Below are 14,932 nucleotides of genomic sequence, written 5' to 3'. Positions count from 1 at the left end.
ACAATCACGCACTTGAAGTTAGTGACAGGATAAGATGAGATCTTGTTATTACATATCCTGTCCAAAAGCCTTTCCAGCTCTAATATCTTGCTCATGATGTAGATGACATATACAAGATTCATCAGCCTCTTAGGTACAGTAAAGGTACAAAGAGTGAAGAAGTAGGGAACTGGTATTGCTGAACCTGTGGTAATTAGATCAAGAAACCATACTTATCTCCAAAGTACGCTGAAATAGTAAAAATCTATCTTGATGACTGACCATTTGACTCACATCAACAGGTTATTTATCAAACAATCTCCACACAAATGCAGAAATTCCAATAACAAAACACTACTTGTATTAAAAACTGACAATAGATTCCTTCATGTAAATAGCATAATTTACCATATGTCAAACCAATTTTATTCATACTGTGGAATTTAATACGAGTGGACTATTACAACTCACTGTAAAAACCAAAATCTGCCAGGAGGATTGTCTTCAGAGAGCCTTAAGGGATTTGCTAGACACATTGGACCTACACCTAGAGTTATGGTCTGGGATGCAATTTCGTATGACAGTAGGAGCACTCTCGCCGTTATCGCATCCTGATAGCAAATTTGTACGTCAATCTGATGATTCGACCAGTTGTGTTGCTATTCATGAACAGCACTCCTGGGGGGGTTTCCCATCTGGTTAATGCTTCTCCGCATACCACTGTTGTCACCCATCACGACTATCGAGTTTCGACATGTTCTCTTGGCCTACAGGATCACCAGGTCTGCCTCCATCGGATGACAAGTACACCGACATCCATAAACAGCATTAACCGTCCATGTATTGCGACAGACATGGAACTCCACCCTACAAATTGACATCCAGCAACTGTAAAAAGCAATGAATGCACGTTTGCATACTTACATTTAACATTCTGGTGGTTAAACCAGTTATTAATGTATCGGAATTTCACATTTCTCGCGCTACATTTACCTGTGATCTTGTAATGTTAATCATTACCTAGACAAACGTATTCCAGAAATTTCATTACTCTACATTAATTATTTTTTAGTGTAGAAATTTTTTCCCTTGGGGTAAATCATGGGGCCCAGAGTTCCAATCCTGGCAGGGAATATTCACCGCTCGTGACTATTTTTGTGTGTTTTGTCCTCATAATTCATCTCACCTTCATCAGATGCGCAAGTCGCTGGAATGGTGCCTAATGAAAGACTTGCACCTGGTGGTCAGTAATATCTTACGATCATTCAGTCATTAATTCATTCAATTACTGTCGTCGTAGCGATCGATCGAATTGTTCTGTATCGACAGAAATGGCCCAGCTCAGTTTATTTCATTTATGTTCGATCCATCTACAGTGGAACCCCTCCAATCCGACCTTGGATGGTCCGTCACTCTGGTTAGTCCGACCATGCTCAGGCTCGCGAGCCTGTGCCGACTTGTCACTGACTGGACGCCTGTCGGGCCATTGTTGCGGTGTCTATCGCTGTGCATATTGTTATACTGCACGTTATTGTGCAGTTTTATCGTTTGTTTTATCGTTGTTTGCTTTATTCCGTGTTCTCTACAGTGCATATTACTGTAGATTCATTGTGTGTACAGTTGTCTGTTTTTCAACATGTCTGGATTCAAACGTAAACACGTAACTCTTTCACTAAATGAAAAATTAGCAGTGTTACAAAGACTGGACGAAGGAGATCGCTCCAAAACATTGCAAAGGAACTGAATGTGGTGTTACAACAATTAAGGACTGGAGGAAGAATAAGAAAGACATTGAATCCTATACAGTTACGACTGATGGTGAAAACACTCTGAAGAATTGCAAAACATTAAAAAAGCCTAAACTTGAACGGCTTGATAACCCATTGTGGATGTGGTTTTGTCAAGAAAGAAGGAAAGGAACTCCAATATCTGGGCTAATTCTCAAAGAAAAAGCGATAGTTTTGCACAAAAAAACTAGAAGCCGAAAGTAAATTTGCTGCCAGAGAAGGCTGGATTGATCGTTGGAAAACTCGTCAAGGTGTCCGATTTGTTTCTATTTCCGGTGAAAAACTATCTGCCGATGCCGCAGCTGCTACGGAGTTTTCTGTTAAGTTTCAAGAAATTGTAGAAGAAAATGAACTGTTACCCTGCCAAGTGTATAACATCGACGAGACAGGGTTGAACTTTAAAATGTTGCCAACAAAAACGCTCGCAGCTTCAAATGAATCAGTGGTAGGAACGAAACTTATAAAAGATAGAATAACAGTCATTCCTTGTAGCAACGCAGATGGTACCCACAAGTTCCCCTTGTTCGTCATTGGCAAATCTAAGAAGCCAAGGACATTCAAAAATATAAACTTATCTTCCTTGCCAGTTTATTACAGCAATCAAAAATCTGCTTGGATGGACTGCAACCTTTTTAAATCCTGGTTTTTCGAAGAGTTTGTACCATCGGTCGAAAAAGACTTGAAGCAAAAAAATCTGCCTGTTCGTGCTCTACTGCTTTTGGATAACGCACCACCACATCCATCTGAGCAAGATTTGGTGAAAGGGGATATAAAAGCTCTCTTTCTGCCTCCTAATGTGACCTCACTCATCCAACCAATGGATCAGGGCGTTATCGAATGGTTAAAAGGGCGATATCGCAGAAAGTATATCAGCTCAGTCTTGGAAAAATTTCAAGGAGGTCATAACTTATTTGAGGCAATGAAATCCCTGAATATCAAAGATGCTATCTATACAATCGCTGCAGCATGGGATGTACTGAACCCTGACACACCGCGGAAATCGTGGCGTAAGCTTTGGCCACAAGTTATGACTGAAAATGAGCTTACCGAAGATGAGCAAAACAACGACGCACTGGAAATCGTTGAAGATATACAAACTCTGGAGCCGAATGTCCCTGCCAATGAAGTTGAAGAGTGGATCAACGAATGTGACAAAGACTGTGACACTTTTGAAGAGCTCAATGACGACCAGATTGTTGCCGCTGTTAGCCAGGAAACTGTAAATGAGGACTCGGACGGCGAAGACGAACCTCCCACCCGGATTTCACACAACGACGCAAAAAACGCTTTTGACATCGCCCTTCAATACATCGAACAGAATCCAACTTCAACTCCAATGGACGTTTTGTGGATTAAAAAATGGAGGGACACTGCAGCTAAATTTAGAATAAAATCTGCTAAACAAAAATGTATTAGAGACTTTTTTTCCAAGTAATTTGTTTTCGTTTTTACTGTAAAAACAATGCATACAGTATAACCATTTCTTAGTTTATACTTACAGTAGTTTATTTCTTTGCATAAAAATTCTTTTTTATATACACAGTGGTATAAACATTTTTTAGTTTACAATATATATCGTTTATACGTTATTAAGTACAGTACAGTACTATAATTTGTTTGTCGTTTTTCCTTTTAAAACCAATACGTATTACAGTGTGTGTAGACGTTTTTTAGTTAATATATCGTTTAATACTGTGTAAAAAACATCTTTTTATATTACTGTAGACGTCTTTTAATTCTTAAATCGTTTAATTTTTTGTACTTAATGTCTTTTTATATTTTTTCCATTAAATATTAGATTTTTCGGATAATCCGACCTTTTTTTCGTTCCGACCGTGGTCCCGGTCCCGAAGGTGACGGATTAGAGGGGTTCTACTGTATTTGTTTAATCGTCGGCAGGCAAATGATTACAGACAGCGAGTCTTATGAAATATTGACTCTAGGTCCGACTGAAAATAATGTCCGTTTCCCAAGCTACAGCCAGCGCACAGACTAATACACTAGTGATCAAAAGTATCCGGACACCTGGCTGAAAATGACTTACAAGTTCGTGGCGCTCTCCTTCGGTAATGCTAGAATTCAATGGGGTGTTGGCCCACCCTTAGCTTTGATGACAGCTTCCACTGTCGCAAGCATACGTTCTATCAGGTGCTGGACGGTTTCTTGGGCAATGGCAGCCCATTCTTTACGGAATGCTGCGCTGAGAAGAGGTATCAATGTCGATCGGTGAGCCCTGGCACCAAGTCGGCGTTCCAATCCATCCCAAGAGTGTTCTATAGGATTCAGATCAGAAATCTGTGCAGCCCAGTACATTACAGGGATGTTATTGTCGTGTAACCGCTCCGCCACAGGCCGTGCATTATGAATAGCTGTCCGATCATGTTGAAAGATGCAATCGCCATTCCCGAACTGCTCTTCAACAGTGGGAAGCAATAACGTGCTTAAAATATCAGTGTAGGCCTGTACTGTGATAGTACCACGCAAAACAACAAGGGGTGCAAGCCCCCTCCATGAAAGACACGACCACACCATAACACCACCGCCTCCGAATGTTACTGTAGGCACTATACATACTGGCAGATGACGTTCACCGAGCATTCGCCATACCCACACCCTGCTATCGGATCGCCACATTGTGTACCGTGATTTGTCACTCCACACAACGTTTTTCCACTCTTCAATCGTCCAATGTTTAGGCTCCTTACACCAAGCGAGGCATCATTTGGCACTTACCGGCGTGATGTGTGGCTTATGAGCAGCCGCTCGACCATGAAATCCGTTTTCTCAACTCCCGCCTGTCATAGTACTTGCAGTGGATTCTGATGCAGTTTGAAATTCCTGTGTGATGATCTGGATAGATGTCTGCCTGTTACACATTACGACCCTCTTCAACTGTCAGTCAGCAGACGAGATCGGCCTGTACGCTTTTGTTCTGTACGTGCCCCGTCACGTTTCCATTTCACTATCACATCGGAAATAGTGGACCTAGGGACGTTTAGGAGTATGGAAATATCGCGTACAGACGTACGACACAAGTAACACCCAGTCACCTAATCATGTTTGAAGTCCGTGAGTTCCGCGGAGCGCCGTATTCTGCTCTCTCACGATGTCTAATGACTACTGAGTTCACTGATATGGAGAACCTGGCAGTAGGTGATAGCACAATGCACCAACGTATCTTTTTGGGGGTGTCTGGATGCTTTTGATCACATAGTGTACTTCTAACCGACTCCGGCTGTCGTTATCTGCGTATACACGTCGGAGTTAACAATGATTCTTGCAAGCAACGATTGGGTCTCGCCCCATCACATCCTGTCTACAGACTGACTTTAAATTTAGTCTGTAAAGTGAAACAAAATAGTCACTCGAAATATTAAACTTAAATTGTGGTCTACAATAGCTTATTTATTGCTTTCATAAACTGATTTCAACAGTTAATGAAATTTCCGACAGATGGGAGCGAGCGAGCGAGAGAGAGAGAGAGAGAGAGAGAGAGAGAGAGAGAGAAGAGAGAGAGAGAGAGAGAGAGAGAGAGAGATAGTTGTCGATGATGAAATCGTCCTTAAGTGACTGAGAGCTCAGGATTCCATGTTTTTTTCCCAATATCGTGACTCCTTTGGTTAGCAAAATTTATTTTTTATTTGTTTGCCGTACTATGTAAGATTTGCCGTCTAGACAACTACTACAGATAAAAATAAAGGTTTTCTATAATATTTGAACTGCGACCATAGCATACTTCATCAATGATCTACTTCAGGATGTGTACCGAACGCCGGCCGAAGTGGCCGTGCGGTTAAAGGCGCTGCAGTCTGGAACCGCAAGACCGCTACGGTCGCAGGTTCGAATCCTGCCTCGGGCATGGATGTTTGTGATGTCCTTAGGTTAGTCAGGTTTAACTAGTTCAAAGTTCTAGGGGACTAATGACCTCAGCAGTTGCGTCCCATAGTGCTCAGAGCCATTTGAACCATTTGTACCGAACGAGGTGGCACAGTGGTTAGCACAATGGACTTGTATTCGGGAAGACGACGGTTCAAACAAGCATCCGGCCATCCTGATTTAGATTTTCCGTGATTTCCCTAAATCACTTCAGGCAAATGCCTGGATGGTTCCTTTGAAAGGCACGGCCGACTTCCTTCCCCATCCTTCCCTAATCGGATGGGACCGACGACTTCTCTGTTTGGTTCCCTCACTCAAATCAACCAACCAACCACCCATCAAGATGTGTATTATGAATTTTTTACATGACATTAAATATAATTTCTAAATACATATTTTACTTTCTATCTGTAAAGTGTTGAACTCAACCGATTCAGGTGTGTATATCCAAAACAGTCATAGCTGAATTGCTCTTGTTAAGTTTATCGTCTGTCACGGTTTCCTGAAGTGTACAAATGACTAACTTGCGTTAACCAATATCGACAGCTTCTAATAATATAATAATCACCTTAAAATATATATCACAATCTAATTTATACTTGGTTGCATCTTATTTACAAATTTAATACTGCAACGGTACATCAGTTTTGTTTCCTTATCATTAAGGCAAAACATTTCTTACAAACTATCACGTATATGAGCATCACGTCACACCATCAGTGCAAGGGACGCATAAACTAGTTTGATGTGTGCGGTTCATTTGTAGAATGTATTAACACTCTGAAACTGATCCCGTGTATACTATTTTTATGCAAAAGTATGGTACCTAACGAATAAGATTTTGAAAGCTGTTTTCGTAGGCCAAATTTTGACTTATGGTGATTTACTGATTATACCTAGTATGGAGAGCCATGCCAGGTCATTTTTCTGTTCTCTGTAAAAATGAGAGTGGCAGTAGCGTCATGAATCCGCTACCCAGCGGCGGATACAGGAAAACCTCAAGGATGGGGCGCTAAAGATATCTTGATCTACCTTTGCTTTTACCATAATAAAAAATAATCAAGTCACAGGAACAATTTAATTAAGTTTTATTTGAACTGATTATACACATACACAAGACAATGCCATCTTATGATACAAAAAAGTTACAATTGTGGTTTTCTTCCTTAAATGATGAATTCTGTGCACCTATTCTTCATGGCGAATTGGTTAATTACATTGTCAGTAGGACACTCAACGGAGCTAAGCCATTAAGTCGATCCTTCTTCATTGTCGACGTCAGCCATGTCTTTGTACACCACAATGGTGAAAACTTCTTTCTACTGTATCAATAGATGCAGGTAGACAAGCAAATATTTTGTACAGCCTGTGCAAAGTAGGATAGTCAGATCTAGGACAAACAGACAACGCTTTCATAACAGAATCACGACAAATAAGGGCGTTTATGATCGTTTGCTTGTATTGAAGAATCTCTCCCATTAATCTCCTTTTAATCACAAAGAGTGATTCTTCTTCAAAGGACGGTAGTTCCGTTAAGCACTCATTCAATTTATGTGCCAGATCATTATCGTCATGTTTCAGTAGTTGTGAGGACAAAAGTACGTTGATTTTTAAATTATAACTATTTTCTTCAACAAAACGCTCTCTCATGTCAGTCATAACATGGTCCAGTGTTGGAATAAAAACAGTTCTTTTCCAATATATCACAACGTCATCATTATAATAGCAGTTCCCCCTGTGTCTTTGTCTGCCTGTAAGACGAGGGACTCTCATCTCCACGTCTAACTCTCCCATAACTGTCTTCACCTCTTCAACAATACGAGAAAAGTGGCTATCAGCATTAGCTCTCATGCCATCATACACCTTGAGCGTCGAATCTAGTATTGCTTTCGCCATTGCGACGTCCAAGCTAGGGTCTTGTAAGATTTTGCTGACTGGGTATGTTATACTCATAATGTCACTCAGTGTAAACAGAGTGATAATAAACTCGCAATTAGAGAGAGCTCTAAGGAGAATATTGACTTTGGAAGCCGTTGTTCTATCCCTCCAACACTGTATTTCTTTAAGAATTTCGCAAACTGTTCCGAAATCAGCTGCGAATTGAATAGCAGCATCATGTCGCTCAACCCATCTCGTTTGACAATGTGACTGCAGCGAGTGTTTTAGATGACTCTTCAATGTTGTGAACCGCTTGCTAGACGCTGTAAAGAACGATTCTACTACTTCTTCATTAGTACCAAGTGAGTTTCTCACACATATAACCTTGCAATTGCGAGAGACAGCGATGTTGAGCTGTTGACTTCGAGTCGGTGCTACTTGCGCGTTGATAGCTTTCTTTTGTATTGTAGCCACAGCTGGAACCTGGTAATCAAGGCAGGCAGGATTCGGTTACGATTGTGGACGGGGCCGTAATCAGCTACTATTGGTTTCCTTTTGGAATTACAAACTTTTATTTTAAAACGGTAATTCCAGACTCAGCAATAAATACGGATATCACACGTTATTAATGAAGTAATAAACGACTGTGTAATTAATAGTGCTTTCAGTGCGTTACAATTTACCAAATGAGCATAAAATACAGACACAGCAAAAACGTTTTAAAAACAAGCCAATGTGATCACAATTAGAATTTTAAGCAAGTAACCACAGTCACAGCCGAAGGCCTTTAACGCCAAGAACGGCAATTATAAAAAAAATTAACAGACATACACTAAAACAGCAAATACAACAGCAAAGGTTAATTTAAAAGGACTAGCGGACCTGGCTCCTCCAGAGTCCCCAACCGAACTGCCCACTGACACGAACCAGTAGAACCAGAAGTGCCACAGTTAACTACGAGGGTAATCCCAAAAGTAAGGGCTCCTATTTTTTTATAAGTTCATAGACCTGTTTATTTCTACAATGTGCAATGGTTTACATCAATTTACAGCTTGGACATTTAGCTATTTTCCAACATAATCACCATTTCTGTCGATGCATTTTTGTAGATGCTGTGGCAGTTTTTGTATGTCCATGTCATACCAGCTCGCCGCCATGCTGTTCAGAAAGTTATGAACCTCTTCTTTCACCTTGTCGTTGGAGCTGAATCGCTTTCCAACCAAATGTTCTTTTAACCTAAGGAACAGGTGATAGTCATTGGGCGCCAAGTCATGACTATAGGGTGGGTAGGTGATTATGTTGCACTGAAACTGCTGCAGGAAAGCAACGGTTTGCCGAGCGATGTGTGGGCGAGCGTTGTCATGGAGAATGTGTACGCCCTTGCTCAACATTCCTCTTCTCCGGTTCTGAATTGCCTGTTTGAGGTTTTTCAGAGTCTTACACTACCTGTCAGTGTTAATTGTGGTCCCAGCGATTCAGCTTCGACGATGAGGTGAAAGAAGAGGTTCATAACTTTCTGAACAGCATGGCGGCGAGCTGGTATGACATGTGCATTCAAAAACTGCCACAGCATCTACAAAAATGCATCGACAGAAATGGTGATTATGTCGAAAAATAGCTAAATGTTCAAGCTGTAAACTGATGTAAACCATTGTAGACATAAACAGGTCTTTGTACATATTAAAAAAATAGGAGACCTTACTTTTGGGATTACCCTCCTACATATCGATAACCGCCGCTGCTGCCACTAGCGCACACGCAACGCTTGCGAAACCAAGTGGCGCCAGTCAACACGAGAAGAAGACAAACAACTGTAACCATGTCAACTAAACGATACGGTCTTGCCTCCAACAGAGGACGGAAACCTACAAACAGCACCAACACGAACTGCAGCAGCGCTCAACCTCTCACTTTCAAGGAGAAACAGAGGGGGACGGGGGGTGGGGGTTAGGAGACCCAACTAGCGGGCTAACAAAACTTAATTTGACTAAGGTGGACCCGTTATGGTTGTCCGATATCCTATTTTGGTGCCAAGTAAGGGCCCATAACAAACAAGCTTTCAGTTCTGACATATTAACTGAGCAAACATCGCAACCTATACCTACACAGTTCTCCAGTGACAGAGAAAGGCTTTCTATTCTCCTTAGAATTGTAGTACTTAATACTTCAGCAGTAACGCTACGCTCTTCATCTTGACTCTCTTGACGTTCATCGTCAATGTTTCCACTACAGTCATTGTCTTTATGGATGTCAACGAAACCCAAAAATATTTCGTGTAGTTTGCCGTGACCATTAACACATCTTGCAGCTAAACTCAATTGGACGATGTGCGCTATGTCCGTAGCCTCATCGAAAATTATGCTGTAATAACGAGAATCTTTGATTTATTCTAGTATTCTCGATAACATCACCGTTTCACAGCATGAAATGAGTTCGTTACACGTTGTTTTACTTATGTAAGTGGCGTTCGCTATTGTAGTCTCAAGGTGATGTTTTAGTTGCAAGTCTCCAGCGTCAATTCTAAATCTTATAAGAGCTCTAAAGTTTCCCTCGTTGCTCACTATACTTTCACTATCATTTTCGTTTTCTAATACACTCCCATCATCTCTATGCCCCCGCAGAGGGATATTTTGCTTTCCATGAAATATGTTTGTTTTTATTATAGGTACAAGGCGGTCTCTGTTTTCCCTAATGCTTTCCTTCTCTGTCCATTGATTTATGACCTCAAGTTCGCGGCTGTCTCGTGTCGTCAAATATAATTTTGCATTTGTTGCTTCAGCGTGGTACCTGAGCCGAGAGTGGGTCTCAAGATCACCAACTTTACCAGTAAGTTTGGCAAATTTTTGTTAGTGGTTAGTCACAAGTTTCTTGGCGATAATAGATTTTTTTCTTCCAACTATTTTATTATTCCCAAAAACTGAACAGTTAATGCAAACTTGTGAGAACTGTTCGAAGTGATTATCGTGCACTTGTCTGTGTTCAACCCGTCCCCTCCTGAAACTTCCTGGCGGATTAAAACTGTGTGCCCGACCGAGACTCGAACTCGGGACCTTTGCCTTTTGCGGGCAAGTGCTCTACCAACTGAGCTACCGAAGCACGACTCACGACCGGTACTCACAGCTTTACTTCTGCCAATACCTCGTCTCCTACCTTCCAAACTTTACAGAAGCTCTCCTGCGAACCTGCAGAATTAGCACTCCTGAAAGAAAGGGTATTGCGGAGACATGGCTTAGCCATAGCCTGGGGGATGTTTCCAGAATGAGATTTTCACTCTGCAGCGGAGTGTGCGCTGATATGAAACTTCTTGGCAGATTAAAACTGTGTACCCGACCGAGACTCGAACTCGGGACCTTTGCCTAGGTTTGCAAAGGTCCCGAGTTCGAGTCTCGGTCGGGCACACAGTTTTAATCTGCCAGGAAGTTTCATATCAGCGCACACTACGCTGCAGAGTGAAAATCTCATTCTGCCGTCCCCTCTTGTTGTTCTCGGAAGTAGGAAAGATATAACCTTTTTCAGGTTTCCTTGGAGCTGTGAGAGGATTGTGTTTTATATCATCATTAATATTCCCTGACGCTAATATATCCAAATAATTGCCGATATCTGTGGGATTAAAGGAATTAGTTGATGAACTTTGTTCTGAAAGTTTCGACGAGGTGCTGGGCTCTGCCTGTACATCTCGTGGTGTTTTTGCGGCTGAAAGTTGAACGGAATCTTTAGATGTTTCTACTTTTCTTTTTCTTACTCCATAATGATCCATTTTATTATATTGTTACGACGTAGTTAAATTAGATGCCAATTATTCTCGAGTAAACACTTTATTCGCACTGAAAAATGCGCACTAGTACACTTAGCGCTAAAACACACTCGGTCACACTCCGCGTATTTCTGATATCACTAAGCACAATGCTGACAGAAGTCCGTGGTAATAGCCAATAATTGCAGTTTTTCACTTTTTATTACTTCCAAGATATCGCGACGATTGTAGCTTTCAAACTGACTACCTGGCAGCGACTCTGCTTCCCTTATTTATGTGGCTCGGTTGTTTCGAGAACATTCGCTACCAGAATGTTCGCTTCCAGACTTCTATGGAGCGTGAACAAATACCTACAGCGAAAGCGAAAAGTCAATATACACCTTACGACGTATAATATAATGGCGAGTTCACAATGATGACGTCCCCTGGCAATTTGTGTGTGTGGAACTTTTATTGTCGACTCACACCTAACTCCTTTCTAGTGCATTAGACAGAGAACCTATATAGTAACATTGTGTTTTTAGGAATCTTCTCGAAAGTCACTATTACCGGAGATATACGCATCAATAGTTTCCCACACCTAACTCCTACACTACTGGCCGTTAAAATCGACACCAAGAAGAAATGCAGATGATAAATGGGTATTCATGGGACAAATATATTATACTAGAAAAGACATGTGATTACATTTTCACGCAATTTGGGTGCATAGATCCTGAGAAATCAGTACCCAGAACAACCACCTCTGGCCGTAATAACGGCCTTGATACGCCTGGCCATTGAGTCAAACAGAGCTTGGATGGCGTGTACAGGTACAGCTGCCCATGCAGCTTCAACACGATACCACAGTTCATCAAGAGTAGTGACTGGCGTATTGTGACGAGCCAGTTGCTGGGCCACCATTGACCAGACGTTTTCAATTGGTGAGAGATCTGGAGAATGTGCTGACCAGGGCAGCAGTCGAACATTTTCTGTATCCAGAAAGGCCCGTACAGGACCTGTAACATGCGGTCGTGCATTATCCTTCTGAAATGTAGGGTTTTGCAGGTATCGAATGTCTTCACAATATCCTTTCTTTCAGGAGTGCTAGTTCTGCAAGGTTCGCAGGAGAGCTTCTGTGAAGTTTGGAAGGTAGGAGACGAGGTACTGGCGGAATTAAAGCTGTGAGGACGGGGCGTGAGTCGTGCTTGGGTAGCTCAGTCGGTAGAGCACTTGCCCGCGAAACGCAAAGGTCCCGAGTTCGAGTCTCGGCCCGGTACACAGTTTTAATCTGCCAGGAAGTTTCAGAAACGTATAAAATACGATGACGCGGAAGCGCGTGCTACGTAGGAAAGTACAACTACTCGATAACTCGATTCAGTCGAGTCGACTGACGAAAGTAACGAACGAATAGCGTGCAGCAGGCTGACAGGCGCGGGCAATGCGGGTGGCCCCACAAGGTTGAGTGGGGGCGCCCACCATATGTATCCGCCACGGTCGCAACCACAAATAATTCTTTTCCATATGAAGTTAGCATTTTGCCCTGTGATATGGAGTTAGCGCCATCAACCTATAATATTTCATAATATCTACAGTTTAAGAATTTGTTAGCGTTTCATTGGACAATTTTTAGACTGATAACAAAAACCCTATATTTTCGATGTTGCTGATATGTTTTATGAGCATTAGGCCGTGGTCCAAGGCATAATTCTCTGCTTAACATTTCGTCTTTGAATTTTGGAGGCATCATCAGAGGCGTTAACGACTCAGACAACAGTTAAAAACTCAAACAAGCTCAGCCAGTCGAGCTGTTACATGCAAAGGTTGGTTCGTGACGTCATCAAATGCTGCTTAAAATGACGGAGTCATCCTGTCGTATGTTATGAATCTTGTTGTGGGGAAGAGTTGGGGCTGTTTATTTTATTTGGCTCTAAGGCCCACAAATTGTCTAATTTCAATCCCTCTTCATTTCTGTTGAAATATTTTGTGCTTTCGTGCTGCTATGACCTCTCTGTACATTCTAGCGTAGTGATTATTAGATCCTCCTAAAACTAAAGTATCATAGAAACGAATTCGATGGTTTTCCGATCCCAGTGCATATCTGTTACTGCTGATTTATCCGTCTTGCACAGGCGACAATTGCTCTTGTTTTCCTAATGGCGGGTGTTAATGCTTGTTTTTGTAGTTTCTATGAACACTTGGCCGCAAGTGCAAGGGGTTGGTTTTATGTACTCCTGTTGTGGCAAGCGGAGGACATAGTTCCTTGGCAGCGTTAATTTCACTGCATCAATACCGTGTTTTCTGGGTGCTTTGATGCCATCCATGATAGTTTTTACGCAGGGAAGGAAAACTTTCCCTTTAGTTGGTTCTTTCATCAGACGTTATACAGCTTTTAGGTTGTAGAGCACTATTTATCTCTTTGTCAAAGCAGTCGTTTCTTTTGAAGGCAGTTTTTAAACGATCGAGCTTGTCTTCCAAGTACTGTGGTTGACTGCTTCTTCTAGCCTAGTCCACCAATTTTTTGATCACTCCTCTTTTCTGCTTGGTATGATGATTAGAATGTCTGTGAAGGTATCTGTCCATGTGAGTTGGCTTTCCGTAGACTTTATGTCCTAAAGTACTGGTGGGTTTTTTAATTACCTGTACGTTAAAAATGAAATTTGATCTTTTCCCCTTTTCATAGTGAATTTTATAAAAGAATTAATATTATTCAGAAGATTTAAAAATTCAGACAGCTCAGTTTTCCATGAGGCCACAGAACGAAAGTATCTGCGTACCGAAATTAAGATGAAGATTTCTTCTTCGCAGTTTGAAGGGCTGTTTTTTCAAAATTTTCCATGTATTCATTCGGTACAACTGCCCTGAGGGCATTCATTCCGCACAGTAAATCCATCAGTTTGCTCGTAGAATTTGTTGATGTGAGACAATGTTTAGAGATCTAACATATTCTTTGCGAAAATACTTTCCAACTGTGACATCACCTCATTAAGAGGAACATAGTAAACAATGATGCAGTATCAAAACTGAGCAAAATATCACTTGGACTAGGCCTGACGGATTTTAATTTTTCGATAAATGGCCAGGATCTTCAATATAAGTGTCAGTTTTTCTGTAAGTGGCTGTAGAAGGGTTTGGACAATCAATGGCACTAAAAATTGGTCTCAGTGGAATGCCTTGTTTGTGAATTTTTGACAAACCATACAATTTGGGTGGTAATGCTTTTGATTTGATGAGACCATTCTTGTCAATAAGATAACTGAAGAGCCCTTTAATAGTTTATTTGTTATCCTGGTGAGTACGCACCCAATTGGACTGTAGCTTGGCTCCATTGGTATCAGTATATTTACAGGTTCTAAATGCACTGTTTACCCTCTTTTAAAATTTAATCGTGTTGAGGTGCAGAACGCTAAAGTAAATTAGGTTCTTACGTCCCGAAAAGGACTCTTCCATTCGACAGCTGTTGTGACATACAGTTATTGAATGTAGTGCTTCTAGTTCTAGGTCTGTAGTCGTCTTTTGCTGCTTTTGTGACCTTTTAGTCATCCCTGAAAGATTTCCTCAACATCACGGAAGGACAGTATAAATTTGCAAACGTAGTGCAAATACTGACTGAATGGCGGGAAAGCAAAGTACCGCTTCGATTGTGAAGGGCCACATTGGTCTGTGTCTTATCAGAAAT

General features: G+C 41.4%; 1 non-coding gene across 1 annotated transcript; it reads right to left on the bottom strand.

Moving 5' to 3' along the window:
- Window positions 1-10,542: 10,542 nt before the first annotated feature.
- Window positions 10,543-10,617, bottom strand: Trnal-caa (transfer RNA leucine (anticodon CAA)). The gene has a single exon. It is a non-coding gene; the product is annotated as a tRNA-Leu (tRNA).
- Window positions 10,618-14,932: the final 4,315 nt, after the last annotated feature.

This window comes from Schistocerca serialis, chromosome 3 (assembly GCF_023864345.2).
Source record: "Schistocerca serialis cubense isolate TAMUIC-IGC-003099 chromosome 3, iqSchSeri2.2, whole genome shotgun sequence".
NCBI lineage: Eukaryota > Metazoa > Arthropoda > Insecta > Orthoptera > Acrididae > Schistocerca > Schistocerca serialis.
The sequence above is the reverse complement of the archived record's forward strand: the minus strand, read 5'-3'. Positions and strand labels throughout refer to the sequence as shown.